The 25,527-nt window shown below is 59.5% G+C and overlaps 1 long non-coding RNA gene across 2 annotated transcripts; it reads left to right on the top strand.

The window, feature by feature from the left end:
- Positions 1 to 1,204: 1,204 nt before the first annotated feature.
- LOC147577655 (uncharacterized) lies at positions 1,205 to 14,456 on the top strand. 2 transcript variants are annotated; one of them, XR_015240505.1, is made up of 5 exons: positions 1,205 to 5,121; positions 6,100 to 6,207; positions 11,797 to 12,016; positions 12,113 to 12,506; positions 14,034 to 14,456. It is a non-coding gene; the product is annotated as an uncharacterized LOC147577655 (long non-coding RNA). The 2 variants fall into 2 exon arrangements; XR_015240504.1 differs by lacking the exon at positions 1,205 to 5,121 and having other exon boundaries at positions 5,864 to 6,207.
- Positions 14,457 to 25,527: the final 11,071 nt, after the last annotated feature.

Below are 25,527 nucleotides of genomic sequence, written 5' to 3'. Positions count from 1 at the left end.
CACACCCACTCGGTGGCAGGCATCATGTCTCCGGTGCCCGGATGAGGAAGCTGAACCCCAGGACTCAGCCTGCAAGAAGCACGAGAGAGGCACCGGTGCTGTGCCTGCACCCCAAGCCCTCCCCGGGGCCCCGGCACCCCCCTCCTGCTGTTTCACCCCAAGTGGGATGCACATTCTCGAGAGGGGCCAGGGGACAGGAGGGGCTGGCCCGGAGGCTGGGCAGAATTTAAGCTGGAGGAGGCTGCTCGGTGATGTGTTTGCACGTGCACGCACGTGGGCCGGGGTGCAGAAACCCATCGCCCCGCTTGTTCGGACTGGGTCACCACCACAGGCTTAAAAGGCAAAGGTTTTGTCCCCAAGCTGCTGAGGAGGAAGCCTGAGAGAGTCGGTGACTCAGGACGTCCAGCTCATCAGCTGGTGTTGGCCTGTGTGACTCCTGGTCAGGTGCCCGCGAGCCTGGGGACAGCGCTGTTGACCAACAGGGCCAAGTGGGTGAGCTCATGGCAGGAGAAGGGTGTCTCCTGTCGGTGGGTGGGACCACAGGGGGAGAGGTGACCACGGGGAGGTGACTTCCCCCCTGCAGTGCAGGATGAGGGAGGGAGCTGGCCTTCATCGGAGGAAGAGGAGGGCACTTACCCTGTGCCCCGTGTTCGGGGAGGACGAGGGACAGCAGTCTTTGTCCCCTCTGGGGCTGCAGGATGGCCTGGGCTGACCGGATTCCGTAGCTCACGGTCCCTAGTGCCTTGGGCGCTCTGTTGCTAGGACAGGCTCTCGCCCTCAGCAGGGCCTTCCGCCCCCTGGGGCCCCGTTTGTGCCTGATCATCAGGCCGCTGTGTTCCAGGGATCCTGGAGCTCGCGAGAGCCAAGCCGATGGCGTCAGCACAGGCCGGGCGTGCAGGCTGGGTGTGCACCAAGTGTGCACTGGGTGTGTGGGCTAGGTGTGCAGGCCGGGCGTGCTGGGCTGCGCTAGCCCTGCCGTGAGGGAGTGCCGGCGTGTGCAGGGCTCAGCCTGCGCGTGTGTGCGTGTGCATGTGCACATGCGCGTGCATTCCTGAGCCCGAGACCTCCGTTGCCACGGGGAAAAATGTGCCGTGGTCGCCACCGTGCAAGTTGTCCCGAAGGAGGCCAGAGGCCGAGGGTCTGTGCGGAGCAAGACCCGAGGAGGCCGGGGGTGGGGGTGGGGGTGGGGGTGGGGGGTGTGAAGCCTGAAGTCATTTCTGCTCCAGAAACCAGACGCACGCGGGTTTTCCTTCCTGGGCCGGCGGAATCCTGCTCATCCAGGCAGGAGGAAGTGAGAGTTTACTGTAAACAGGGCTCCCTGTAGCCTTCGTTTATGGTCAAATATCACAAAGACCTGCTGGGGAGAGGTGCCCGCTGGCAGGCGCACCTGCCCCTGATGTGGAGGGCGGCTCTGCCCCGGCTCCGGGCTCTGGGCTCCTCTAAGGCCGAGGGGCTGGGCCCCCAGCTCCCTGCGCGAGCTCCTGGGCCCGCGGGGCCCGCCTCGAGCGGACAGCTCTGTGGCCGTGGGGCTCCGTGCAGAGTCGCGGCCTGCCCGGCGCGAGCCCGGCTGACTCTGCACAGACGTTACGCTGCGTTTTTGCGTAAACAGGAGTCCTTTCAGGTGGCATTTCATCCTTGACTTTGAGACTCAGGTGACTTTCTCTCTGGGGGATAGAGTCCCGCAGGCTGCACTCCAAGTTCCCGAGGACCGGCCAGGATCCTCCTGGGCACCGTGCCCGGGGAAGCTCCGCCTGGCGGGAGGCCTCCTCCCCACGAGGACGCGCCCACCCTCCCCCCGGCCCCTGCTCGGCTTCGTCGCGGGGCTCCATTCTGGCTCCGGCTTCCGGGCCCATCGGGGAACAGCTCCGGTGAGACCGGACACCGGAGTTGGACTCAGACAACGGGGATCGCAGCCCCGGCCTTCTCTCCTGAGGACCTGACCCTGGTGGGGACGGATGGAGGGCGGGAGGGAGGCACCTCCACCCCGGGCAGACGCTCTCAGGGTGACTCATCCGGGTGCGGAGCCACGACAGGCTTCGCTGCTCACCCTGGCTGCGCTTGGTTTGGGAAGGCGTGGAGACCAGTGACTTCTCGTGACCCGGGGTTGAGGCACCCGTGAGCTTGCCCAGGCAGGGCCCACGCTGGGCATCGAATCCACGCTACGCGGAGGCCGGAGTGGCTTTCAGGAGTCCCCCCAGGCCCCCTGCCTGGCTCTGTGCTGCCAGGAGCCCTCTGCAGCCTACCCCGGGCTCCGGGGCTCGGCCCTCCCCCATCCCAGGGTGCCAACCGGCCCCTGGAAACAGGTGGGGCCTGGGGTTCCCAGGCTGGAGGCTGGGGGTGCTGCTCAGGGTTTTGATGGACCCACGGATCGGACAGAGGAGGTGGAGAGACAGAGAGACGGGAGGAGAGGGGAAGAGAGATCCACCTCGTGGCTAAGTGGGGAGACTGGGACAGGAAGGTGGGGTCAGCACGTGGGAGGGGTGCAGGGATTCTAGGCAGAGATGCCGTGGTCGGTCAATTCCATCACGCTGCTGGCAGACAATGCAGGCCAAGGATTGATTTGCCGATTACGTTTGGTCCCCATGAGTGTGTACCTGCATGTTTGACCACCTGGCGCTCCGGGGTGGCGAGAGGCGGGACCGTCCGCACAATGCCCACCTCACTGCTTTGCCGCACGTGGCCTCCACCCCGCCACTCTCTGCTCATCGCCCTCAGCCCTTCCTGCATCGGCCCGCCCCCACCCCCAGCCTCTCTGAGAGCCTTTGCCTGGGTAGCTGCACACATCCTCCGAGACCCAGCCTGCCCTTCCTCTAGTTTCCACGGTACCTCTGCACCCCCCTGCCTGAGCGCCTAGGTATGGACCTGGCATTCCCGCATGAGTGTTGGTCTCTTTATATTGCTAGAACTCCCTTGGCTCAGAATCTCCATTCAAATGAACTTAAGTAAATAGGAAATGTATTGGCTTACATTAACTACATCTCCCAGGAGCAGCTTCAGGCTTGGCTGGATCCAGGAGCCCCAGTCATGGCCTCGAGTCTTGGCCTCTCTCTCCCTGTCTTGGTTCTGCTTGTCTTTTATTGACTTCATTCTGGGTGTCAACTCTCTCCCCACGGGGTGGAGGTGGCCTCTGACAATCCCACAGTTGCCTCCTACCAAGTGAGCCCCGATTTTCTGGTCACTCTGGGAACAAGTCCCAGAGGGGGTTCTCATGGTGTGATTTGGGTCACGTGAGCATCGCAGAACCAACCGCTGTGGCTGGCGGACGGGGTACATGTCTGTCCTTATACTGGGTAAGGGCAGCCCCACAGGAAGGAGAGGTTTGCTGCCTGGCCAAGGGGAGAGGGAGGCTGGGCAGTCTCCCCAGCGGGCCGGGTGAGTTCCTCACGAGAAGGTTGTGCATTTTAAATGTCTCTGCACCCGTGGCCCCCTGCACAGTGCCTGGCACATGGGTGGGTACAGTCGTTCTTGACTAGCAACTGCCCCTCTCCCACGTAGGGGCTTCTTGGCTCTAGAGAGTGGGGCACACGGGCTCTGGGGAAATTATAAAGTGACAAAGGTCATCTTTGGGAAACCTCTCGGCTGCCCAGGTGTGGCTCTTCCTCCTCTGATGGCCTCAAGATGAAGGATTAAGCTGCAGCAGAATGGACAGGGGGCAGGGGTGGGCAGGCTTTCCTGGCCCCTGAGGCCCTTCCCACAATTATGACAGTGTTCAGCTCCAAATCAAAACCCACGGCCTACAGTGGGGAAATGCCACATAGATGCTGGAGGCTGTCTGCTGTGGTCATCCCAGACACCCAATGCCAGCCTTGGCAGAGAATCAGAGCCTCGAGGCCATGATGTGGGGTCCTGGATCTAGCCATGCCTGAAGCTGCCCCGTTGTCAACAGAACCTCCCTGCTTTCGGAGGCGGGTAAGGAGTTGGTGGATTCGGTTCTGGACGAGCCGTGTGTCTCCTCAGCGTCCCCCAACACTCCCCGCCGCCATCGCTGGGGCTGGCTGCTTCCAAGGCTCTCCCTCTGCTGAGCCCACCCCCAGGGCGGGGATGCATCGGGTCCTGACGTCCTCTGATCCCGGGGAGCCTGGAACCTCCGTGCGTGACATTCACGCAGGTCTGCAGCTCTCTCTGCCCTCAGCGTCTCCTTTCCTTCCCCAGGCTAAAAACGCAGACGAGCGCACCCCCACCCACCGTAACGGGTTCTCTGGAGTCTCGAGGGTGAGGAACGCCACCGCAGAAAAGGCGGCGAGGCCACAGCGCACGTGTTCTCTCTGCGGGACGGGTCTCAGAGCCTCGGCTCGGGGTGAACACAGAGCGGTTTTGTTGGGGCCAACAGCCCCTCCCGATCATGCTTTGCGGCCTCCTCCCCTGCGCGGGCCCCGCCACACCCGGTCACTTTGGGTGGTCGGGGTGCCGTCCTCTGTCTAAAGCAGCTTCTCATCCCGCCCATGGCCCGCCTGGCCGGAGCCGGACTGTGTCACACGGGGCTCCGGCTGCCCCCGGCCCAGGTGCCACCAGGTCTGATGCCCCCAGCCCCGTGGCCTGCCCTCGCGAGTCATCATGCATAAAGCCCGGCAGGGAGGTTTCCGTCCCCGGAGGGCCTCTCAGGATCGGAGTGGGGTGCAGGGGGAGTGGGGGTGTCAGGGGCTGCTTAGCTCCACTGCCATTTACAACCTCAGTCACCGACTCCGGGGCTCTGGTAGGCACCTCCCTCTCAATCCTGTTCTCACCGTGCCCTCGCTAGCTCCCCAGATGCCACCCCGCGGTCCCCGGCTCCTGGTGTCCGGGCCCTTGTGGAGTCTGGGCTGCTCTGTGCCAAGGTGAGTGGCAGCCGGGACGAGGTCACAGGCGACATTGTGGTTTCCACCTTACCCCCTTTCGGATCACTGACCCTGGTGGACCCCGGCCGCCATGCTGTGAGGACGTCCGCGTGGCTCTTCGGAGATGCCAAGCGGCCGGGCACCGAGGGCCCTGCCAACGGCCGTGTGAACTCACCTTCTCGAAAACAGACCCTCCGGCCCCGGTGACACCCGCACGTGATGCCACCCTGTCTGACATCTTAGCTGCAGCCTCGTGATAAACCCTGAGTCAGACCCCCCCAAATCCCTGAGCCACAGAAACCACAAGGTAATAAACGCTTGTTGTTTAAAACGGCTACTTTTGGGGTAGTTGTTACAGAGCCCCGGGTAACTCCTCTCCCCTGCGTGCGCCCACACCTACTGGTTCTTGCTGTGGGAAACAAAGGCAAAGAAACAAATCAAATTTCCTTACAACGTACAGCCCATTGACAAGTCCTTGGGACAGGCAGGGTGACCTTCCCCCGGGAGCTCAGCGGCCTGGATGAGGACACTTTGCTCGGGGCAAAAGTCGATCTTAGCCTGACACTGTCCCACTCTCCAGGGTCCTGTGAGTCTCCTTTAACAAATAAAGATTCCTTTGGAAACTTCCTTTGTCTCAACACCCCCCACCCCAAGATATATGCTGGCAATCATCCTCCAAGCGTGTGGCCCCCTGATCTCCATCTGAAGGGTCTCATGACGGGGTTTTGACTAAACAGTAATAAATGACCTTTTCCCAACAACAGCAAGCCCCTCCGGGTCCTGGAAGCCTTGTTTCCAAAACTGCCGGGAGGCCTGTGCTGTCCTGAACCCCTCCCACCCTGAACCCCTCCTCGCAACCCCAGTGCAGCTCTTTCTGTGCACGGGTCCGTCCCCCTGCTTTAATAAAATCACCTCCTTCTTTGCACGGAAGACGTCTCGGGAATTCCTCCTTGGCTGTTCGCTCCGAACCCCACGTTTCCACGTCAGTTCTGTTCTCCTGGAGAGCCCTGCCCGTCCCGGCACACACTCAGGCCAACCACCCCCCCAGCCCCCAATCCCCGCCTTGCTTCTTCAGGTCTGTCTACGCTCCTGCCCACAGTTCCTTGGTTACACGCTTCTCAAATGAGCCGGTTTGCACGCAACAGCCATTTCTTGTCAGGCCCACGCTTGGCAAAGCCACCCCACCCCCACCCCCAGTCAAGACCCAACCAACTGCCACTGGAAGGGACTTTCCGGGCCTTTCCCAGCTGGAGAAATCTGGAAGCAACTTTGACCTTTTCCTCAGATCCACCCGCAGCAGCAGCGACGGCTGAGGACCCGTAATAAAGAAAATGCAGTCGGATGCACTGGAACGACGTTCTGCTTTCTCATTGCTAACCGTCAACCTCCGCAGGTAATTGTGCAAAGGGGGCAGCGTGTGAGAGGACACTACTCGGTTCCACCGTCACCCGCATGGCCTCCGGGGCCCCGGGAGCCGCCTTCCACCAGGGAGAGAGGGCGGAGGGCTCCGTCCCCGTGTCCCTGTCCCCGTGCCACCTGCGGAGGCCGACTTGCCCAGGCTCTTCGGGAAAGTCCCGGGAGGAGGGACTTCCTCACCGCATCCCTGGAATGTTGTTTTCCCTCCGGAGGAAGCCTGGGCGCAGGAGTCTCTTCCTGCCAGGGATTCCCCTCCGGTGCCCCCACCCCTGAGACGCCGCTGCCCACAGGTCGTGGGCTGGTGGCCGGGCGGCCGCGGGAGGGGCGGGTCCAGAGCCACGAGGGGCAGCACCAGCCCCGGGGACCCTGCCTGTGTTTAGGCGTTTGATGTTTCGTTCATCAGGAATTTTGAATTAATTCTGGCTTCGGAGAGGGTTGGGCTAAAATGGTGCTCATCTTGATCAGTGAGTTTTTTTAGTGACTCCCACTTGGATTTCGCACCAAGACAAGCATCTCCCTCGCTGTGCCCTGACGTCTGGTTTCTGCCCTTGAGGGACGGGACACACATCACACACTGGGTGTGCGTGGTCATCTGCATGGGGCATCCCCCGCGGAGCCTGAACCCCATGCAGCCACGGGCCAGCACCTGGCAGACGCCAACAGAAGCCCGATAAACACCAGTACACGGAAGGGGCCTGACCCTCTGGGGCCAGGACCCCGCACGGACGGCGGCAGGGCCCCCGGCACAGCAGGAGGGCAGTCCTGAGGGACACAGAGCGGCCACTGCCCGTCTGCCGGCCCCACGCTGGCCTCCGCCCCGGGGTAGTGACCGGGCAGTGCTGTGGATGCCCGGTGGCTTCTGAGGGACCAAAGGGTTGGTGTGGGTCCTTACAGAAGGGGTCTGGGGGTCCCGGCGGCTGCAGCAGTGGCCACAGTGGCCCCCATCCCAGATGGGTGAGGCCGCCCGCCGCCCAGCCCTGGGCCCAGACTCCCCGGGATCACACCAGCCCTGCCTGGTTTAGACGCTCCCTCCCCAGTTCTCAGCACAACTCCGCCCCATTCTCCCGCTGATGTTTCTCTGAACCCCTCTTGGAACATCAACCTGAACACCGCGTTTCAGACGCACCATGAACAGACGCAGGCCTGTGAACAGCACGATCCCAGACATGCAGAGTGCAGGGCCCCTCCCCTGTCTCCTCTGCCAGGTCCCCCAGCCCTAGGGCCCCTGTCACTCCATCTGATACATGGAAGGGTCAGCGAATGCTCCTTGACCTGGTGCTGTGCTGGGGGCTTCATGCCGTGGGCCACCCCCACCCCCCGGGCCCCTGTTGTGTGGTTGGGGCTCAGCGTGTTAAGTGACCTGTGTGGGGTTGCCCGGCGCCTGCCCCCTGGGGTACCCTGGAGCGTGGGGCTCCCCACTTTGCTGAGATCGAGTCCCCTGGAAAGGGAAGCAGGGGTGGGCTCCACGTGGGGTCGGCACGTCCCTGCGTGTGCCGTGCCTTCTGAAGCTTCTCCGTTGGCCCGGTCCAGGGCCTGCAGCCGAGCCCTGGGACGGTCCAGGCAGCCAACAGAAGGGAAGGGGACAGGTGAGGTGGGCCGAAATAGCAAGTGTCCCGGCTGCCCCGCAGGACCCCTCCGAGCCGTCCCCTGTCTGTCTGTCCTGCACCCGCCCAACTAGGCTCAGGGCCGACCAGAGAGCACCCGCCCTGCCTGCCCGGTTTCTGCAGTGAGCACACCCTCTCAGAGAAGGAGCTGGAAGCCCAGAAAGCCGCTGGCAGGGCTGAGAGAAGGAAGGGCGTCGGGAAGAGAGGTCTGTGTGCAGGTAGAGCCTGTGCACATGTGTGTTACACACACACGTGACACACACACCATGGACACACCCACATGCCCCTCACACACCAACACACACAGAACTAGGCTTTCCTCTTGCACAACAAGCACAAACTCCTGGGTCTCCAATCAGCCAGAGCTGTGTTTCTGGCTCTCACTCTGTGCCGCATCCAATCTACTCCGTTTGCCACAAGGCCTACCCACCTCGGCACAGGTGAGCCTCACCTTGCCTCACTGCCTGACCAGGGCTGTCCCGGGAGGTGTGGGCCAGTGACCAGACCTGCTTGCTTTCCTGATGGGGTCAAGTGCTGTTGGGCAGAGAGAGCCACCGGGGCACCATTCCAGCCAGGGGAAGTACCCCCGTACTTGGCTGAGGAAACCAAAGCCCAGAGACCACGGCTCGCCCAAGGTCACACAGCACAGCTAGGCTCCTTCCTGCATGCAGCCTGGGGGTGGAGGGACTCAGCTTGTGAATCAGCTTGGTGCCCACATCCAGTCTTCCACCTGGTCCTGGCCCCCAGCCCTCTGCTGATAGTGGGTACCAGGAAGTATTTACAGAGGGGCTATTGGATGGTGTCCTGACACCCTCCCTCCTTATTCCCATTTATGCCCACGGACAAAGGACCCCGTGGATCACCTACCTCACTCTCCCAGAAAACAGCTTTGGCATGTACTTTGTTAACGAGACCGCAGTCTGCTGACCCATTCTCTGCCTTCAGCCACACTTCCTCGCCTGCTGGTCATTCTCTGTGTCTCTCTCTCACTCCTTTCTAAGCCTCCCTCTTCCCTGGGACTCTGAACCACATCACTCATTCTGTCTTTGGTCTGCAAAATGCCCACATCTGTAAACATCCCTGCAAACATCCTGAGCTCTTCCACTCCCTCACCTTCTTGATGAGCCAACACCTTGTTTATGTAGAAACTTCAGGTGATGCTCTTGTCCTGAAGTCAACTTGTCTGATATTAATATAGTCTCATCCACTTTCTTTTTTTTTAATTTTTTTAATGTTTATTTATTTTGAAGGAGACAGAATGTGAGCAGGGGAGGGGCAGAGAGAGAGGGAGACACAGAATCTGAAGCAGGCTCCAGGCTCTGAGCTGTCGGCACAGGGCCTGACACAGGGCTTGAACTCATGGACCGTGAGATTACGACCTGAGCGAATTTGGACACTTAACTGACTGAGCCACCCAGGCTCCCCTCACCCACTTTCTATGGTTAGAGTGTGACACTGTGCCTTTCCCTACCCAATACTTTCAATCTCTTTGTGTTCTGATATTTAAACTGTGTCTCTTGGCAATAGCATACAGTTCAGTCTTGATGTTCTTATGCAATCTCATAAGCTCTGTCTTTTCACTGGAGTGTTTAGTCCATTTACATTTAATGTAATTAGTGATATGGCTGGGTTCAGACCTTCAGTCTTGCTATTGCCACCTTCTCTTTCCTCCTTTGTTCTTCCTTTCCAGACTTTCCTGGTGCTCTGTCTTTGCCTTTCTACAGACTTAGGCTCACATCTGGGATCACTTTCCTCTGGTATTATTTCTGTTCTGTAGGTCTGCTGCTGATAAATTCTTTATTTGTCTGAAAAATGTCCTCGTTTTCGTATTCATTTTAGAAGGATGTTTGCACTGGGTATGGAATTCTAGGTTGAAAGTTCTTTCCATCAGCATTTTGAAGGTGTATTAAGTTGCCTCTGGCTTTCGTTGTTCTTTTTTTTTTTTTTTTTAATGTTTATCTGTTATTGAGAGATAGAGAGACACAGAGAGACAGAGAAGAGACAGAGACAGAGGGGCAGAGAGAGGGGGAAACACAGAATCTGAAGCAGGCTCCAGGCTCCGAGCTGTCAGCACAGAGCCCACCATGGGGCTCAAACTCATGAAAGTCACGAACCGCGAGATCATGACCTGAGCCAAAGTCAGATGCTTAACCAACAGAGCCACCCAGGCGCCCCTCATTGTTCTTAATTGGAAGATGCTCATCATTCTCATTGCTGTTCCCTGGGTGGCAAAGTATCATTTTCTCTGGAAGCTTCCAAGATTTTGCCCGTATCTTTAGTTCTTAGCAGGTTCACTCTAATGTACCTGGGTGTGGCTTCCTTTGCCTTTATCCTCTTTGGGATTTACGAGGCATCTAAAATCTGTAGAATGATGTCTTTTATCAATTCTACAAAATCCTCAGCCACCATCTCATCAAATATCTCTTCTGCCCCCTTCTCGATCTCTTCTCTTTCTGGGATGCCAGTTACATGAAAGCGTGTATGATAGACTATTTGCGGTGATCTCATATGCCCCTAAATTCTGTCCCTTTTGCCCCTATTTCTTTTCTCCCCATGCCTCACCCTGGATAATTTCTATTGGCTTGTGTTTGCCCAAACTGTATTGTCAGCCCCCACACACTAAACGCATATACGGTGTGATGCCCCATGTGCACAGCCAGCCCCTCGCACTCAAGCTCACCCTGGAATGCATCTCACTCTTCCCTGTGCTGCCGTTCTGCCCACATGACAAATCCTGGGGTGCAAACACCGAGCTTCCAGACGTATGATGCCTTCTCTCAGAGATCCCATGTCTCTGTTGAAACTCTCCTTCCTTTAACTCATTCTATATGTTTCTCCAAATTCTTTAGCATCTTTGTCATAGTTATTCTCAAGTCCTCATTCAGTGACTCTAACATCTGGGTCATTTGTGAGTCGGCCTCTCATGCCAAATTTTCCCTCCTGATTCAGGGTCACATTTTCCTACTTCTCATGTCTCATAATCTTTTACTGTCTTCTGGGCATCACGGTTAAAGAAAGGCAGCCGGGGGGTGAGTATCACTTCCCCCCACCCAGAGGCAGGCACTCTTTCCTCTGTTAGGCAGCTAAACGGAGGGCTGATCACTCTGGCCCACTCAGGAGGTAGGGGCTTTCTTTATCCTAGAAACAATAAGGCAACTTCAACAACAGAAGAGGAAACCCCCAAATCTCTCCAGCTGGGCTCCCTTCTGCTGCTTGGCTCCCACGTTCTCTGCCTTCTGCCCACTCAGATCCTTCTCCATTTCCGAACCTGGGGTCTCGGTCCTCAGCCCCGGCTGTGCCTGTCGGGGCCCAGGGTTCCCCAGCTCTGACCGGCCTCCTTGGGGTCGGTCCACTCAGGGCCCCTCGCCTGAGTGTCCCAAACCGGCGGGGGTTGTGTCCGCCCACACCCCACAGCCCCGGGAGCGGTTCGCACAAATCTCCCACTCTCTGTCCCCTCCTGTCACGGTGACTCGTCTAGCCAATGGGGGTGAGCCGGGCGACTTGTGGGCTTCGGGAGGGTCCCTCGTGATGGGCATGTCCCACGAGTGACAGATACATTTGGGGCCTAAGCCTTGGGGGGCTTGGGGCTACTTGTTACCTTAGCATGACTTTACCTGTTGTGACTGCCGAGGGCCCTGCTACCCATTTCCCAGCCTGCTGTTCTAGAAGCAGAGGCAGAACCTGGGGTGCCTGGGTGGTTCAGTTGGTTAAGCATCTGACTCCTGATTTCGGCTCGGGTCATGATCTCACGGTTCGTGAGTTGGAGCCCTGTGTCCGGCTGTACACTGAGTGCGGAGCCTGCTTGGGATTCTCTCTGTCTCCCTTTCTCTCTGTCCCTCCCCTGCTCACTCTCTCTCTCTCTCTCTAAAAATAAACACAATTAAAAAAATAAACTTAAAAACTCAAAATAATAGAAGCAGAGGCACATCCGGACCCCTCCCTCGTCCCTACCCTACCCCCAGGACGGACCAAGTCACACGCATGGGACTGTGTGCCCTCCGCCGCCCCACCGACACCCGGCCAGGCCTTCGTCATCCTCCCCTGGGTCTCTGGGCGCTCTCTCAGCTGGGGCGCCCAGGACGGCACTCCCTGACTTCTGAGCACATCCGCAGAGCAGCTCTGCCGGCGTCCTGAAGGGCGGTCAGAGCGTACGGACGGGGACGGCTGCCCACCACACTTGCGGTAAAGCCCCTCTCGGCCCTGCCCGAAGGGCTTCTCTCTGCCCGCCGGCCACGGCCTCTCCGCTCCTGACAAACCCTTCCCCCCACCCAACCACAGGGCCTTTGCCAGTGCTGGCTCCCCTTCCTTCACCCTCGGCCTCCGCCACACCTCCAACCTTCTAGCTCCGGTCCCAAGATCTCAGGTGTCAGTCGCCGGGAAGACGTGACTAATCCCCCCACCCGACACCCGGCCTGTCTTCGCCCTGGAGCGGCCACTCATCCCAGCTGCCAACGACGTGTTCCTGTGCGTGTGAGCGGCCGCGGGGGTCGGCATCTGCTCTGGGACGACGGGCTCTCCGAGGCGGGCTGTCCGCTCTGCCCACCGCCTCGCCACCAGTGCCCGTGCAGGAGACTCACACAGGAGTGTTTGTTGATTGACTACACAAGAGGATGCCCTAAACGGCACGTGTTCATTCTGCCGAGTGGCTGAGAGAACCGAGCCTACGCGACCTGTACGCGCTGTGTGGGGCAGCGGGGACAGAGGGTGGGGCCGTCACCCGCTCGGGACCCGCCTTTGCAGCAGGCGGTGTCCACAGAGCGAGGCCCCAGCGTGGATGTCGGGGGGGTGGGGGGGCGGCTCTCGCTGACAGGGCTGGGGCGGGAAGGGAGGGAACCACGGGTCCTCTCACGCGGGCACCATGCCTGCCCTCATGACCTGCCTCGCTACGTCTCAACCAGAGTGCCAGCCAGTCCTGCCTTCCTACCCACCACAGGGAGCCTGCCTCGGCCCTCCCTTCCCGGCTCAGACGCTGTCCCTGGGCCTGGGGGGACAGGCCCGTGAAGCCCCCGCCGGAGTTTTCTCTCCGCACAGTGCGTGCTCCCATCCCCCCACCCCGACTCACCCTAGGGACCAGTAACGTTTTGCTGCTGGGGAGGGGCGGGGGACACAGCTCTCGGGGGCAGGGAGCAGCTTCTCACACTCTGTGTGAGTGACTGTCACCCTTGTTCAAGGGACGTCAGCAGGGGACAAGAGTGGCCCTTCCCGAGGACGTCCTGGGGTGACCAGTGTTGTCACGACCACACTTGGGCTGGGGCTCCGGACACACCCACGACGTGCGACCCGCAGACCCGGGCTGGGGTTTCCTTGAAGAGCCAGGAGGAAAGTCCCCTAGACCCCTGTCCTTTGCAGGCAGCCTCGGATTGGCCTGTCCCCACCCCCCGGGAACTCTCCCTAGCTGCACATTTCTGGGTGACCCTCCTCTGGCATGCGGGGCTCAGACCCCCCAGGGGGCAGGGGCCTCTGGCAGGGGGAGCATGGGTTCTGGGCCCCTCCCCACCCCAGGCATGTCCCCTCTGGGGACTTGCAAGAGCCACAGGCATTGGGAGACATAGAATCGGGGCCACGTCTAGCTCGGGTGGAGTGGATGTCTATTCTGATGGTTCACGGCCACCTCTGGGCGGCATACCTGGGTCATGGGCATCTGGAAACTCCTGCCCTCTGCCACCCTGGCCTCAGGGCCAGAGGTCAGGTCGGGTCAGGACGCCAGCACGCCCGGTGAGTCCTGGTCCTGGAATCGTGAGAGCTTGGGAAGCGGCCAGGGGAAGTCTGTGGAACGTTCTCCAAACCTGACAGCTCGTATAAATACTAAGCAGAACACCTCAGCAGAGGGTTCCCTAAATTTGATTATCCTGAAAATATGCTCAACATCATCAGTAAAGAAACTTTCCTATAAATAATTAGAAGCAAATTTTTTTTTTTAATTTTTTTTTTCAACGTTTATTTATTTTTGTGACAGAGAGAGACAGAGCATGAACGGGGGAGGGGCAGAGAGAGAGGGAGACACAGAATCGGAAACAGGCTCCAGGCTCTGAGCCATCAGCCCAGAGCCCGACGCGGGGCTCGAACTCACGGACCGCGAGATCGTGACCTGGCTGAAGTCGGACGCTTAACCGACTGCGCCACCCAGGCGCCCCTAGAAGCAAATTTTGATCAACAGTGCAACAGAAAAGCCTGAATTATCTTTTTATTCTCTTTATAGGAAATGTTATGACATCACAGCCACATGAAGAGACAATCAGGGTATCCAGTTGAAATGTAGAAAAAAGGGAATTATCGGGGCACCTGGGGGGCTCAGGCGGTTAAGCATCCGACTTCAGCTCAGGTCAAGACCTCACGGTTCATGAGTTCAAGCCCCACATCCGGCTGTGTGCTGACAGCTCAGAACCTGGAACCTGCTTCAGATTCTGTGTCTCCCTCTCTGTCTGCCCCTCCCCCGCTCGCATTCTGTCTCTCTCTCTCTCAAAAATAAACTTTAAAAAAAGAAAAAAGGCAAAAGGGAATTACCCAGGTATGTCAAGTGATCGATAAATTTCCTTGACTTTATCATGCACACGGAATTTAAAATATGATCCTTTCGCTATGGTTTCTTTTCTGGTTCCAAATAGTCTCGTTTGCACCTACACTTTGTGGTTATAATTTTGTATTCTTTTTCTTGGAGTGATGCCCCGAAGTGTAAGCTTTAGGCCCACAAAACCTGGGTCTGCGGCTGCCCAGGCCCTAAGTGATAGAGCAGTCAGGGAAGCTTCCAGAAGGATGGGAGGTAGCATGAGAAAAGAGTGTATTGGGGAGTCTCCAGGAGGCCCAGCCAGGTGGGGGCTCGGGGGCGGGGGGAGGGGACCTCGTGCTTCTTCCTCTCCCCAAACAGAATGAGGACAAATCACACACTACAGGGACATTGCAAAAATTTAAAGATTAAAATAAATATACAGGATTTTAATAGTGAACATGCATTTGAGTTTTTAGGGAAAGATGCATTTTGAAGGGCTCTCGGGCATACGCTTTAAAAAACAAAACAAAACGGACTTTATTCTTTAGAGCTGCATTAGGTCCCCAGCAGACTGAGCACAGGACAGATGTCCCGTTTCCCGGGCCCCACACCCCGCCGTGCCCCCCCCCCCAACGCCGGCCGAGCAGCGTATCCGCCGTGATGGAGATGGATGGGCCCACACTGACGTCATCACCGCGCACAGGCCAGGAAGGCTTTTGCCGGTGTGAGTCCTGCGGGTTCAGGCGAAAGGCTGGTGACCTGTGTCCACTGTCACAGTGTCACGCAGACCGGTTTCACTGCCCTCCAGGCCCTCTGCACTCTGCCCGCTCACCGGGCCCCCCCACCCGCCAGCCTGCCAGCCCGCCACTGACCCCTCTCCTCCCTGCAGAGCTCAGAGTGTGCTTTTAAATGAAGCTTTTGATTGGAAAGTGATGAAAGAAGCCAAGAACAGGGAAAACGAAACCCAGCAGTCTCTGGAATGAATCCTGGGAGAGGGGGTGGGGTCTCTCTGCACGCTGTGCAGCCCCAGGCCACCCCTGCCTGACCCAGACACCCCGAGGCAGGGGTCTGGCACCTGTCACAGCCCCCACAGTGCCCAGGGCAGCGTCTTACTCGCTGGTCATGTAACCAGGCTTTGCTGAACAAGGACAGCATCCGATTCCGGAGTCACTGAACTGGGTACCGGCCCCCCGCCGGCCATGGGAGAACGGCCCTCCTCCCCCACGGGGTCCAGAATAGCCTTGGTGGCCCCCACTCTTTACCAGCTGCACCTTGGCCGGTGGCCATGAAGCTCCTCCAGTGCAGCAGCCCCCCGGACAGGTCAGACCCGGGCCCCCCCGGCCCCTGCTGTCCTGCCTGGACATTGTCCACGCTGTCCCCTTCTCCCTGCCCCCCCGCCCCTCGGCTGTTACCGGGCCTTCAGCTGGCGGCCCTCATGAATCATTCACAGACCGAGAGGACTCTGCCAGCTTCCCGCAGCCCCCAGGTGAACTTTCAGGGGGTTTGCGCCCGGTGCCCTTGAGCAATCTCTCCCCGGGTGTGCCGAGAAGTGGGTCGGGGTCTGTCGGAGCCGGGCGGGGTCGTGCAGCCAGCAGCCGGGAGCAGGGCCCTGGGGTGTGTCCAGCGGCTGGGAGGCCTGTCGGTGTCCCCACACTCAGGTGTCGCGGACGGCCCCACCTTCCTGACCTGACCCACGGAGGCAGGCGTCCATGTTTGACAACAGCCCTGAGCTCACAGTGTTTGCACAGCTCCAGGAGGATGTAAAGCACGACGAAGGAGAACATGTGACAGAGGCGGCCAGTGACCCCAAACCCTCCATCAAGTAACGAGTGAAACGCCTTGCCCTTTATGGAGAAAAGACCCACTAGGCGGCTGCCCCTCCCCCGCGTGCTGGCTCCTTCCTCCCGGGACCTTCATCCTCCAAAGCCGGCAAAAGGGCAAAGCGTGCTCCTTTCTCCCAGGGGTTCTGGAAAAGTCCAGGGCGGGCCTGGGGCTCTGCTCAGCCAGGGCAGGTCACGTGGCCCGGAGCCCAGGAGCAGGACGGGCACCACCTGGCCTTCACTGCAGGGTTGAGGCCACTCCCAAGGGAGATTGGATGCGTCCCCAGGCGGGGGCCGGGGGCTGCAGGGCTGCACGCCTCCCCCCTGCATGCTGTGCACCGCCCTCACCCCATGGGGTGCGAGCCGCTTGAACCTGGCCCCTGGCTGTGTCTGCAGTGGCTCCCGACCCTGCGTAACAAGGCAGCAGGTGCTAACGGGCACCTGACTTTCCTTCTCCAGGGCGGTGCTCGCTCGGTCAGCCGAGCAGGTCAGGCTGTAGGGACCCGCGGCAGACTCACGGTGCTTGACCACAGGAGATTTCCTTCTTGCGCAAGGTGCCCGTCCGGGCTGGGTTGGCTTCGGGACCCAGGATAAAGGTGCAGCCAGCCCTCGCCCGGGGCAGCCTCCTCAGGGTCACGGCCAAGGGGACAGAGCTCACTGGAGCTGGCAACGGCCCTTGAGGCCTCCGCTGGGGTGGGGGCTCTCTGACTGTGTCCCTGTCACCAGCCAGAGCCTCCAGGTGTCTGCACCTGTCCCCCAGCAGGCCGGAAGCCCAGTCCTCCCCCAGGGAAGGAGGAAGAACCTGGTCCCACCCACCTTACAAGCGGACCCCTCTTCCAGGGCAGCCGGCCCTGCCAAGAATAGGGGCGAGGGGAGGGCAGACGAGGAACGTGGGGTTCCAGCAGGGGTATTATGACGTACTGGGCCCTCTGACCCTCCCTGGGACCAGCAGTGAGCTGGGGGCTGAAGCCCTTTGATCCCCCAGCCAGGCCCCCAGGAGTCTCCACAACCCTCGAAATGCAGGTGGGTTTGTCCTTGACCCAAACAGACCAGGTCTTTTGACCACGCGGAGTGTCTCCGTCCACCTGCGACACGCCCCCGGGCGGGCTGCTCGCTTCCCGGGTTCCTCTTGCAAGCAGGTCACAGGGAAGGGCTCCATCCGGCTGGGGGAAGCAGAGCTGGCCTGAGCCAACCGCCTCCCTCTCTCCTGCGGATGTCGGGGAGGAAGGAGGTGATCGATCACCAGTTAGCCTGCGTGCCGTGTCTTTGCTGACTCCTTTGTAACGGGCACCCCGTCCCCAGCCCTGCCATGGGGACCCCGGGCAGGCTGGCAGCCTCGGGGGGCTTTCTCGGGTGTAGCCACTAGAGTAACCCAGATCCCTCTGTGGTCCCCGACCTGACACGGAACAGGGACCCCCCCCACCCCGGGGCTCACCGCCGCCACTGTCCGGGCCCACCGCTGGGGATGCCCGTTCTGCTCCATTGCTGAAGCGGCGCGAGGGTGGGTGGGGGCAGGGAGATGGGCTTGGATCGGTCATTTTAAGGCGGTGACCGTTCCTGCTTCTGCAACCCCTGCCCAGGAAACAGTGCAGGGAGACCCCGCGCCTCACCTTTGCTGCGCTGGTGAGCTCCCGAATCAGAAACGAGGTCCTGGCAGGTCCTGGGCCACGGCCAGAGGACAGGACTGCAGGCCCACAGGCCTGTGACCCCGGAAGTGCTTCTGGAAAATAGTGGCAAACGCGGACCCCCAGGTCAGCACCACGCGTCGTGCTCAGGGTGACCGCGGAGGCCGGCAGCCGCTGCCCGCGTGCCTATTTCTGAGGTCCTCCTCTGTCCTGCTTTGTCCGGCTCCTGCTCTGTCATGAACACGGTCCCAAGGGGACGCGTCCTTTCAAGAGACCTAGCGTGCAAAATCCAGGAATCAGAAAGAGATGATTCGCTCTCCAAAGGACCTTTTTCTCCAGAAAAGAACACCCTGAATTTGCCAGAAGCACCGATAGCCACGTCCCCGAGTGCTTTTACTGTGTGATCCGTTTTTTCAAACGGGGACGGAATTTTAGGAGCACATCCGGGGCCTCGATTGAAGGACCTCTGCCGCTCCAAAAGCTCCCGCGGGCGGTGCGGGTGGCCGGCTGGCAGCGAGGCGCAGAGGTGGCCGCCTGCGGGCCGCGGGCTCCCTCGGGTCAAGGAGCATCGGCCGTGAGGAAGCAGCGGGCGGGAGAGCCCGTGCCCTGGAGGGGAAGGTGGGGGCGGTGTTTGACGCTGGTAGAGTCTCACTGAGCGGCTGACGACGGGGTGGGGGGGGGGGATGACGCCACGTGTGACGGCAGAGGGGGACACATGGTGAAAAGGCACACAAGAGGAAGGACCGGGGTCGTGAGAAAATACGCACTGAGAGAAATCCCCTTGGATGTTTTTTCCTTGAAAAACAAACCGACCTCTCTGAGCTGTGTCTGAGCCGTGATTCAGAATTCCACGCTGAGCCTAAATTAAGCAGTGACACGCACTCACCGGGGCGGGTGACATCTGCTCGCCGCGCGTCTTTTGTGTCCCTCTCCCACCAGGTCCCGCGTGGCAGGGCTGGTGTCCCCCAGGGAGGACAGAGAGTGGTTTTGGAGACTCTGGGGCTCAGTGCCCAGGAACGGAGAGTCCTCCGCTCTCCCGGGAGGACAGAGAGGGGAGAGGCGCACTCTCCGTCTGTCTGGACCGTCCTCCCTGCCTGGAGGGAGCTGTCTGGCGGGCTGGGTTTAAAACCTTCCATGCAACGCCAAACCAATCAGCACTGCCTTCTGGCGTGGCGAACCTTTTGGACCTTCCCTCCCGCTCCTCTCCTGACTCGTGTATATGTATATTGTCACCGGAATGCACGTGGGACTTACCCCAGGCCGTTATAAACAAAGAGGCTGCAGGGAACCGACCCTCGGGGCCAGACCGGGCTCACAGCGTCCATCCTGGAACCTCACCCAGCCGGGGCCGGCTCTCCTGGGTGTGGACAGTGGAACTCAGGAGGGCCAGACCCTCCGCTGCCCCACACCGACGGGCAGGGCCACCGCCCAAACCGCCATGACCAACAGCACCGCACCAGGTTAGGGACGTTCACTGAACACAGCGACCTGGGCAGCTGGGCTGGCAACGGGCGGACTGCTCCTCGTGTGCCCTGTTTGCCCACGCGTGCCAGGTCTTTCCAAAGAGGCCACTTGGTAAAGATAAACCCTACCCTTCGTGTCTGCAAGGGGTGTTCTGGGCGTTGCGGGCAGACATCCCAAGCCCACGTGGCGGCTACGGTCCTGCTCCTGCTTTCTTCTCACGCAAAGGGACACGGAACCTCTCTCGCCTTCTGCCTTGGGCGTGTGAAACCAGGGTGGAAGCCGTTCGTGTCATCAGAGCTCGGGTTTTGCTTGGGGGCCGCGTGGGCGGGACGTATGCAGAGCAGGATCCCGAGGGCCGCAACAGAAGGGACGCCAAGCCACCTCGGCCGAGTCATTTTCTCATCTGGGGTTCTGTCCCTGTCCCTGCAAGACGGGGAGGGTGGTGACCCTCATGGCTCCAGGGCCTTGGCCAACACGGCACGTGGCTCGCAGCCTGGTGTGCAAGCAAGCGGGAGAGACCGAAGACGCCACAGGAGTGCGGGAGCTTTCCTTGTTGGTCGTGGCCCGACCAGGAGCCTTGTCCACGTGGGGAGAGGACGGCTAGCTGGACACCACAGCTCTCACCATCACCTTTGACACCTGGGCCTACCCTGCACCTGCCTTGCCGCGTCTGACTCCCGGTGACCGAGAGCCACGGCGAGTGGTGGGTCCGGGGGGCCCAGGTGGTGGGTCCCCCGAGTGCTCGAGCCCCTGCGTGTGAAGAATGTGGACGGAGGTCAGCTGGCAGCCATCCGGGGCTCCCCACCGGGGTCGGGCAGAGAGTCCATTTAATCGTCATGGCAACCGGGCAGGCAGCAGGTGTCCCCATTTTATAGATGAGCAAAGAGAGGTAGAAAGCGATGAATAAATCTGCACGATATCGAGTGGATGAGAGGGAGACCCGACGCAGGGAATGCCATCCGGGCACGGTGCCTGGGACCGATGGAACGTTCGGTCGGACCCCCCCCCCAGCCCGGCACACGCATGTGCCCGTGCGTGTGCACGTGCACCGCAGCAGGTGAGCAGGGAGCAGGGCTCCTGCTGGGCTCCCTCGTGAGCATCTTTTCTTTCCTCTAGGCGGGAACTCAATGGTTACGCGGCACAACCCGGCCCCGTGTCCTGCCATCACGGGGAAAAAAGCAAGTGATCTCACACGGCCTGCCAGCCAGCGCCTACAGCGACTGCTTGTGGGGTCCCCAGACGCGCCTCAGCGGGCACGAGGAGGGGTGAGTGGACCCCCGCCAGCAGGGAGCGACGGGGAAGGTTTGGGGGACGGGGCACAGCCAGCTGCGCAACTCACTTCGGGGGCACTGGAAGGTCGGGAGGTGCGGGCAATGCGCAGTGAGGCCAGCGGGGCCTGGGCCGCGCCCCCGGGAGTGGCTTCCCCGGACCCCTTCCCGGAGGCCACAGTTCTAGATCCCCTGGGGCTGCCCTCTGCCCAAGCCGCGTGCAAAGGCTACCCAGCGCCCCGAGGTCCCACAAGGTCCTATGTGCTATGGGCACTTTGCTTCCCTCACCGGTGGCTGTCCCTCTGGGCACCGGTGTCCGAATGCTAATCTCATCCCGCTCGGGGCGGCGATCGATGAGTTCCTGAGGCGCTCAGGCCGGCCGGAGCTCCCCGTGCGAGGCAGTGGGTGCTGTTGCTGCCCCACCCAACCCCCCTCTCCAGGCCTCGGCACCACCCCTGGCCGTGAGCTGCTAGGAGCCCAGAGGCTGCTGCGTCTCTGGAAGGGGTTCAGGGCTCTGGGGTACAGCTCAGGCCTGGAGCCCCTGCGGGACAAGTCCTCTGTGCAGGACAGCTCACACCCGAAGTCCCGCGGGCTGGGTCCTCCCTGTGGGACAGCTCAAAGTCTGGACCCCCGTGGGACAGGTTAATGTTCCTCTGCAGCCAACATCCTAGCTTAGCCACCTCCCTTGTCCCGTCTCCCTCTCCCCCATTCCCATGGGAATGAGTAAGGTTGCCATGACACAACCCAGACCAGGGGCTTAAACAACAGAACACCTTTTCCACACCATCTAGAGGCTGAAGTCCAAGCTTGGGTGCTGATGGGACTGGCTTCTGAGAAGGCCTCCTCCTTGGCTCACAGATGGCTGCCTTCCCTCTGTGTCCTCGCACGGCCGTTTCTCTGGGCGTCCTAATCGTCTTCCTATAAGCACACTGGTCAGGTTGGAGTAGGGCCACCCTAATGTTTTCATCGTGCCCTAATCACCTCTTTCAAGACCTTGTCTCCAGATACGGTCACATGCTGAGGTCCTGGGATTTGAGACTTCAGCACGTGAGTTTGGGGAACGTAACTCACCTCCTAATGCTCGGTGATTCGCCTCCCCACCAATCACCTTCACAAACTCCGCCTCGGGCTGTGCTTCTGGGGAACCCAGCCTGAGACAGGACCCAGCCAGCGTCCTGCTCCTCCAAGTCAGAAGGTGGGACAGGTGTACCGTCCGCTCACAGGCGGCCTCACGAGGAACGGGCTCTAAGCCGATGGCACCCCGGAGGCTGAGCTGGAACAGGCATGTGGGCCCCGGATGGGCCTGACCCGTTCTTTTGACTATTTCAAAATGATCATTGTCCTATGGAAACCAATTTGACAGTAAATTTCCTACAAGTAAATAAATAAAACATTAAAAAAAAATAACCTCTGTCCACAACATGCCCATGTGTCCTTTTTTTGATTGGAGCATCAGATTTTCTCAGATAATCGGGGCCATCTAACAAGACACACGGTCTGCACGTACATTTGGTTGACAGGCACAGTTTCTTATTCCTGGGGACCCAGAGGAACGGAGTGATCATAAAATTCGAGAATGGAAAGAAACTGCTGTGCAGCTCTAACCCCGGCCTCTTCCTCGGGCCGGCTGGGGGGCGGCTCTGCAGGGGGGTGGGGGTGGGGGGCTCTCCGGCTGTGTGCTGCTCAGCCAAGGTCGACGGGAGCGGGTCTCCGGGTGGCTCCCAGCCCACAGCCGACGACACGTGGGGCAACAAATGGTTTAATTAACCTCACGGCTTTCCCATCTGTGAAGCAGAGCTCAGAACGCTCGCCACCGGAGGCCACGAAGACAGGTGCATCTGTGTTTGAAAACTCTCCGCGCCTGGGGTGGGAAATGCCAGTGCTCAGTCGTCATGCTGAGCGAGAAAGGAGACAGCTCAGACCTGCAGGGGCAATTGGCATGTCTCCCCTTGTCCCTTGGGCCACGGCCCCGGTGGGAGGATGCACTGGATGGAAACCACGTGCCCGAGTGTTAGAGAGCCACATGCTGCTTCCCTACACGGAGCACAGACTCTGTGCGGGCGCCACCCCTCCCCAAAGCGATGGCTTAGACTCGTGTCCTGCTGTGTTTGTTGTCCTGCTTTTTTTTTTTTTTTTTTTTAAGGAAACTTTTTTTTTTTAAGTTTATTTATTTTTGAGACAGAGAGAGACAGAGCATGGACGGGGGAGGGGCAGAGAGAGAGGGAGACACAGAATCGGAAACAGGCTCCAGGCTCTGAGCCGTCAGCCCAGAGCCCGACGCGGGGCTCGAACTCACGGACCGCGAGATCGTGACCTGGGCCGAAGTAGGACGCTTAACCGACTGAGCCCCCCAGGCGCCCCTGTTGTCCTGCTTCTTTAGGGGCGTCTTCTTCTCAAAGGCAGGAGGGGCTCAGGTGGGATCCAGCTTCACACCTAAGACCAAGCCACTGCTAATTTTTCTTAATTAAGGAATATTTGGGGGCGCCTGGGTGGCTCAGTAGGTTAAGCATCAGACTTCGGCTCAGGTCACGATCTCTCAGTTCTGGGTTCGAGCCCCACGTCAGGATCTGTGCTGACAGCTCGGAGCCCGGAGCCTGCTTCGGATTCTGTGTCTCCCTCTCTCTCTGCCCCTCCCCTGTCCATGCTGTCTCTCTTTCTTTCTCTTTCTCTCTCTCTCAAAAATAAATAAACATCAAATAAAAATAAATTAAGGAATCTGACAAATAAAAACTATATATAGTTAAGGCATACGATTTTATTTTGATAGTCATATACACTGTGAAATAAAAAGTCACAGTTGAGCTAACAAACCGATCTGTCACCTCAAATAACTCTCCTTCTCTTCTTCCTTGTGAGAACACTTGAAACTTACCTTCTTAGGGGCGCCTGGGTGGCGCAGTCGGTTAAGCGTCCGACTTCAGCCAGGTCACGATCTCGCGGTCCGTGAGTTCGAGCCCCGCGTCGGGCTCTGGGCTGATGGCTCAGAGCCTGGAGCCTGTTTCCGATTCTGTGTCTCCCTCTCTCTCTGCCCCTCCCCCGTTCATGCTCTGTCTCTCTCTGTCCCAAAAATAAATAAACGTTGAAAAAAAAAAATTAAAAAAAAAAAAAAAAAAAAAAAGAAACTTACCTTCTTAACAAATTTCAAACATACAGCATTGTCCTCTGTAATCACGTTGTCATACATTATGTCTCCAGAACTCAGGGCGCCGGGGTGGCTCAGTCGGTTAAGCGCCCAACTCTTGATTTCAGCTCAGGTGGTGATCTCACAGTTCATGAGATCAAGCCCCACGTTGGGCTCTACACTGACGGCACGGAGCCTGCTTGGGATCCTCTCTCTCTCCCCCTCCCTGCCCCTCCCCCGCTCGCATACACGAGCTATATCTCCCCCCTCCCTCAAAATATATAAATTAACATTTTTTAAAAAGTCTGCAGAACTCACTCATGTTGCCTAACTGAAACTCAGTACCCTTGGCCAGCACCTGCTCGTATCTGCCTCCCCGCAGCCCAGCCCCGGGAGCCACCGTGGCGCTCTTTGCTATGCAGGGTCCACACGCATATTGGCCTGTCTGCACCTGCTCATCTCAGGGAGAACACTGACCTCGAGGTTCATCCACACGCTCAGAAATGGCAGGCTTTCCTTCCTCGCCAGGCTGGATGATACGCCAGCATATGCATAAACCACATCTTTATCCATTCATCCTTCAGTGAGCACTCAGGTTGTTTCCGGATCTCGGCTATTGTGAATAAAGCTGCAATAAATAGGGAGACGTAGATTGCTCTCTGAAGTCCTGATTTCACTGTCTTTTTTTTTTATGTTTATTCATTTCTGAGAGACATAGAAAGAGAGATCATGAGCGAGGGAGGGGCAGAGAGAGAGGGAGACACAGAATCAGAAGCAGGCTCCAGGCTCTGAGCAGTCAGCACAGAGCCCGACGCGAGGCTTGAACTCACAAACCGCGAGATCATGACCTGAGCTGAAGTCGGATGTTTAACCGACTGAGCGACCCAGGAGCCCCATGGTTTCCTTTTCCTCTGGATATGTACCCAGCCGTGAGATGGCTGGATCATCAAGTCGTTGTATTTTTAATTCTTTGAGGAACCTCCATGCTGGTTTCCAGAAGTTACATTCCCACCAGCAGCAAAGGCTTCTCTTTTCTCCAGGTCCTCGGCAACACGTTGTCTGTTGTCTAGCCGGTAATAGGCGTTCTAACCCGTGAGGAGTGATGCCCACGGATGAGCAGGAGGGCGCTGAGTGAGGTGTGGCGGACCCAGCTCCAGCGGGTGGCGGGTCGCAGCGGGCTGCGGATGTGGGGCAGCGTCTCTGTGCGGCCACGTCAACCGAGGCTGCAGGCGTCCGCGGTGGAGGCAGGGGCTGTCCGGGTGCACAGTGCTAAAGGCCGCCGGGGTCCCTGTACTCCTGTTACACGCGGATGGACGCGGTGGCCAGGGGGCCCCTCCGGCTGCACGCGGTGGCGACAGGGCCCGAGTCTGAGGCGTGGGCGTGTGCAGGGTAGGGTAGCTCTGGAGCAGGGGTGGGGGCGTGGGTGGGGGCTCCGGCCCGGGGGGTGGCTCATTCCCTCTCCGCGGTGGGGCCGGACCGGCAGCCCTGTGGCCCGGGTGCTGCACTGGCTGAGCCCGCGGGAGTCTGTGGGGTGACGAGGGCTGCCCTTCTTCCACGGGAGGTCGTGCCAAGGGGATCCCTCTCGGGGCTGCGGTGCGCCAGGCTGGGGACGCGGGGGTGGAGGCCAAGCTTGCTCCGCTACAGGCTGTCCCGGGCTCCTGTGCCCTCTGGGTTTCTGCAGCTTCTTGATGGCAGCCTGGGGCCTCCCAGAGCTGTTTCCATCAGTCCCAAGTTGTTCACTCGCGGGGGCGGGAGGGTGTTGCGGGGACAAGCCCCTCCGCCTGCCGGCCTGCGGTCGTCACCTTGCTCCTTCCCTTTGAGGCAGCTTCTTTCTTAAAGGAGTAGCTTGGGGCGCCTGGGTGGCGCAGTCGGTTAAGCGTCCGACTTCAGCCAGGTCACGATCTCGCG

This window comes from Puma concolor, chromosome C2 (genome assembly GCF_028749965.1).
Source record: "Puma concolor isolate L17-30 chromosome C2, mPumCon1.1.hap2, whole genome shotgun sequence".
NCBI classification, from domain to species: Eukaryota; Metazoa; Chordata; class Mammalia; order Carnivora; family Felidae; genus Puma; species Puma concolor.
Note: the sequence above shows the minus strand (reverse complement) of the source record. Positions and strands in the feature narration are given on the sequence as shown.